The 5,438-nt window shown below is 49.1% G+C and overlaps 1 protein-coding gene across 1 annotated transcript in view; it reads right to left on the bottom strand.

The window, feature by feature from the left end:
- The window catches only part of LOC111814145 (zinc finger protein 431-like), a 629,125-nt gene that overhangs the window by 153,175 nt on the left and 470,512 nt on the right, over positions 1-5,438 (bottom strand). The window lies entirely within an intron of this gene.

A 5,438-nucleotide genomic window follows, 5' to 3' on the forward strand; every position in this document is an offset into this window, starting at 1 on the left:
GCATTTCAAATGCTTTTGCATCATGGGTGGTTTTCAGGCTGAGTGTTCGGGGTCTTATACTGAACTTGAGTTGTTGCTTGTCAGAAATCACGACAGTTGGTCCCTTCTCGTTAATATACTTCGGGGGTGGCTAACTACTGCTTGGCGTCTGTGATAAGATTAACAATCTTACTTCATCTGGGCAGCGAGGATTCAGTGTCATTTCCTCAAGAGTAACTTCCCTGGCAACGCACCCTACCAGTACTGTCAGTGTCCCCGATGTAGCGGCAGTGTTGGCAGCGATACCCAGGGCCTTAGGTACCACTACTAACTGTAGAGAAAAGCCACAGTTAGACCTGGGTTTTTCTGTACCAGGAATTAAATCAAGGACCTGCGCTTGCCAAGGAAAGACTTGTGCTGTGGAGCTGTATCGTTTGGCCTAAAAGTGAAAACAAGTGTTAACACCAAGACAGGTCTGCTGTCGGTAGGCAGCCACTACGTACTACAACTGACAATAGTATCTCTGCTAATGACAAAAAATATTCCCAACATAAATTCACAGATTGTATGACTTAAAAATCTATAAATCTTTATGCTTTATAAAAGACAACGGGAGGCAGGAAAGGAAGCATCGAAAAAGAAAATTCTGAAGGCTTCAAGTAGACAATATGAAAGAGAGGAGCGAGGCCAAGCTCCTAAAGGCGCTACAGGGACATTTGTACAAGGAGCAAAAGCAATAGGTAAAATGGATGAAAAGTACAATTAGAAGAGACAAAATCTAAATTACAAAATGAATGCAAGGAGACAAAAAAATCAATGCAGAAAAATTAAAACATGAAACAAAATAAAAATGAGTAAGAGCAAATCCCAGAAATGCATGTAAAGACAAAAGTATTAAATAGTGAAGAAAACTGTATGACTTAAAAATACAGTCACAAAGGGGAGAGGGGATGGGAGAGGGGGAGAGGTGAGAGAGGAGGAGGAAGGGAAAGGGCAGAGGGGAGAGGGAGGAAAGGAGAGAGGAGAGAGGTCAGGGGAGGGGAGAGGGGAGAGGGGACAGGAGGGGAGAGAGGAGAGGGGACAGGAGGAGAGAGGGGAGGAGAGGAGAGGGGAGTGGAGAGGCAGAGAGGAGTGAGAAGAGAGGAGAGGGGACAGGGGTGAGGGGAGAGGAGTGAGGGGAGAGGAAAGAGGAGAGGGGAGAGGGAGGCAGAGAGGAGAAAAGAGAGGAGAGGGGGCAGGGGTGAGGGGAGAGGAGTGAGGGGAGAGAAGGAGAGAAGAGAGGGGAGTGGGGAGAGGAGGAGAAAAAGGAGAGGAGTGAGGGGAGAGAAGAGGAGAGACGAGAGGGGAGAGGGGAGAGGAGAAGAGAGAGGAGACTCAAAGTTTCATTAGTTTCTGGAAGGCCCCATGACCATCCTGGGCACAAATATCATTACAAAAGTAATTGTCCAGTGTGGGCAAAGTGGAAAGTGGAAGTACTTCCTAGCATTTGGAGGAGAAAGGAGAGGAGAGGGGTGAGGGGAGAGGAGGGGAGAGGAAAAAGGAGAGGGGAGAGGGGAGTAGAGAGGCAGAGAGGAGTGAGAAAAGAGAGGAGAGGGGACAGGGGTGAGGGAAGAGGAGTGAGGGGAGAGGAGGAGAAAGAGGAGAGGGGTGAGGGGAGAGAAGTGAGGGGAGAGAAGAGAGGAGAGGGGAGAGGGGAGAGGAGGGAAGAGAGAGGAGTGAGGGGAGAGAAGAGAGAGGGGAGAGGGGACAGGGGTGAGGGGAGAGGAGTGAGAGGAGAGGAGAAGAGAGGAGGAGAGGGGAGGGCAGGGGAGAGAGGAGAGGGGATAAGAAGAGAGAAGGGAGTGGAGAGGGAGTGAGGAGAGAGGAGAGGAGCAAGGAGCACGGAGCAGGGAGTGGGGAGAAAGAGGAGAGGGGAAGAGAGAGGAGAGTTGATAAGAGGAGAGAGGGTGGAGAGGGAGGGGTGAGGAGAGAGGAGCGAGGAGAGAAGAGAGTGGACAGGGGCAAGGGGAGAGGAGGAGAGGAGAGGAGAGAGGCATGAGGAGAGAGGAGCGAGGAGAGAGGGAGAGTACAGAGGGGAGATCTGCAATCTTACTGTGGCTTCTAGGATCTAGAGGTTGGGCTGTGCCCCACCGCAGATGCGTCCCTGGTCCTGCTGGTACATACGCAGAAGCAGGCATTCGCGCAAGCGCACACGCCCAGGACTCTCACAGGCAGACTAGGTCGGGCTGCAGCCAGCAAGGCCAAGGACCGTGGGCTACCTGCCTCAGCTCAGACACCTCTTGGGGTCTCTGTCTAGCTGTCCCCTTGGGTGTCCCTCACTCAGCTCCTGGGGGAAGGTAACAAGGGAACCCTGCACAGGAGCCACGAGCCACTGTAGGCCTGGGCTCAGTCAAGCAGCCCTTCTCCCCTGCATGGATCCTGACCAACTGTACCCGTAGGCTGAGGTGGGCTCTTGTCCTAGAGCCACTGAGCAGCTACTGCTGTGAAAAGCCCCAAGGGGCAGAGTCGCACACCTGTAACACCTGTCCCTGTAGGTCACAGCGATGGCCAGTCAGACCTGGCCCGCTGCCTTTCCCCCTGTGGCAGCTGGGGGTAAACAGGCTTCACTCTGATTCCGTAAGACACGAGCCTCCAAGACCCTCAGCTGCTGCCAGTCACAGGCATAGTGCAGACAGCTGCATTCCTTTTGGCAGAACCAGGGATTGAACTCAGGCTGTTGTGCCCGCCAGGGAAGCACTTATTCCACTGAGCCATCTTCCCGCTCACCTCCCCCTACCCTTTTGGTTCTTTCATCAATGTTTGTGCCTTTTAACTTTGTCCAACCCCTCTTGGTTCACAGGAATCTGCTTCTTTCCTGCATCACCAAGTTGTTCTCCACACTCAGGTTCTGAACCTCAGACGGGTGGCTTAATTCCCCCTCAGCTTTCCTGCCCTGTCAGATAGATTTCACCATTAAAAGTTTCACTTGAGCCAGGAAGATGACTCAGTAGAATAAGCGCTTTCCTGGCAAGCGCAAGAGCCTGAGTTTAGTCCCTGGTTCCGCAAAAAAAAAAAATAATACCCTTCGCTGAATTTCTGCTGCTATAAATGGCTCCAGCTGACTCCTAGGGCTCAGAAGCGTTTCACTGTGGATAATTACACTTCCCTCACCCGTCCGTCTGTTTCTCCTCTTCCCATGATCCTTGTATCTTTCCTTCTCCTCCATGACTGCTCGGGCAATAGGGCTGGGCCATCTATTTTAAAGTTTTAATTCGGAACACTCTTGTCTTCTAAGCTTGTTACTTCACATTTCATGTAATATTGCTAGTAAGGTCTTCGTAAATGACTTTTACAAGATCAACATGTCTTTTTATAACTTTCTCTGAGAAAAATTTTGATCATGAGAAAACACTTCAACTTGTCAGTCATTTTCTGTCTATTAAAATAAGTCTGATGTTTCATTCTTGCAGATGATTCAGTGCTCTGATGTCCACACTTTCCTTCCAGGTACTTGCCTTCCTTTGGAGTCCTTGCTCTGCTAAGATCGTCATGTGCACGACCAGGCCATTATGTGGACTCATGCCTTTTCACACGTGCACCTTTACAAACATACTGCTCACCTGCCTGCAGTATCCATCCCACCACAGGATCCAGAACTGTGGAGTTCAATGTCTGTGGTAAGGTGGGTAAGATTTTTTTTTTTTTTTTGGCAGAACCGGGGATTGAACTCAAGTCCTTACTTATCAGGGAAGCGCATATTCCACCGAGCCATCTCCCCGGCCCCAAGATTTTTAATCATATACAGTGCACTGGAGCTCATGTCAGTGACATTGAGGACAAGCCAACACGCGCCTGAAAGTCGGCCTCTGCCACAGTGCTTGGAGAGAAAACAGGGCTTACCCGACGCCATGCTGAGACCCAGCCGCAGCTTTTCCTATTTTCTATTTGCACATGCGCCCCTGAGGTGCACAGGTTGGTGTTCATGATGTGATTCCCCTGTGCCTGAGTGGTCAGCTTGCAGAGAAACCACCTGCACCACTAATATCTTCACATCAAGCATGTGACAAAATGTGCTCAGGGTAAAATGGCCTCCATTTTCACTCTCCCAGCATCTGCACTAGCAGTGTGCACTATCCAATCTTCTGATGATGTTAAGAACCACATATGAAGGGATGGGGATATAGCTCAGTGGCATAAAGCTCTGTCTGGCAAGTGCAAGGTCTCCAGTTCCATTCCCAGCAATCCCCTCAAAGATTAATTGGAAATGAGCTGCAGTAAGCATGCCCACATGCGGAAGCACACAAATGCAAGCGGCATACTGTACAGGGTACTACACTGCTGCAAGCCCCAGGGCTTCCCATGGTCCCAGGGGAAGACGGCATGGGATGGGGAAATACAGACAAGAACCACACTGAGGTCGGCTGGAGATCCCGCTCACCTGGTGGGAGAAGAAATGAATAGTAACAGTGGGGATGTTTCTACTTTTCTCAAGGTTAGTGTGGGAAACACAGGGCTGACTAGTGACTAATAACTGGAAGTTTTCTCAGGCAAGACACTTTTCTCAAGACTGAAGGAGCTGCAGGACTTTAGACACTTTCACCTTCCCTTGCCCTCAAACATACGAATAATTTGTTCCAGCCACTTCGTACGGTACCATTTATGAACCATGAGACAGCTAATATTTCATTATGTGACAGTTTTTCCTACTATGCTGGTGAATGCCTAAAAAAAAGCCATGAGTCTCAGGACAGGGTGGTTACAGTAAGCTGCGGCTCGGTCTAAAAAACCAAGATATGTAATGAGACAAAACTTGGCTTTGTCTGAACATCATTACCTGATAGGGTCAGTTGATGTACAGTGTTCCCAATACGAAGCCGCTTATTCTATCGGTCACTCAAGCTTGACCTTTGTCACCGGAATGCAGCCCCTTCAGCACCTACTGAAGTGGAAGACAAGACACTGCAGGATATCCGATACTGCAGTACTAGGACAGGAGGAGAGTAAGGCAAGGATACCAGAAGTCTCAGACTGAAAACCTGCACAAGGCTTTTGCTGTGGAAGCGACATTGTTTACTTCAATCATTGCACAGAGGGACCTGCTGACAATAAAAATGAATCATAAATTCTTAAGTCTCTATTTAAGAACTGACTTGGGCTTCCCACTTGAACAAGCCTTTATTTCCAAAGCACAAATTATATCTGCAGCATCAAAAGTAAAAAAAAAAAAAAAGAAAAGAAAAGAAATTGCAACATTATGAATAGAAACCATCCAGTCAAAACAAACATCTCTCTTCACCTGTAGACTTCACACAGTACAAAATGAAGACAATTATCATCCACCTTAAGAAACATTAAAGGGCTGGTGAGATGGCTCAGTGGTCTAAAGCGCCTACTTAGAACAAGCCTAGCAAAGCACAGGGACCGCGGTTCAATCCCCCAGCACCACATGCCAGCCAGCCCTGCCCCCTGGTGGGCTGAGC

Source organism: Octodon degus, unplaced genomic scaffold (assembly GCF_000260255.1).
Source record: "Octodon degus isolate 3935 unplaced genomic scaffold, OctDeg1.0 scaffold00274, whole genome shotgun sequence".
NCBI classification, from domain to species: domain Eukaryota; kingdom Metazoa; phylum Chordata; class Mammalia; order Rodentia; family Octodontidae; genus Octodon; species Octodon degus.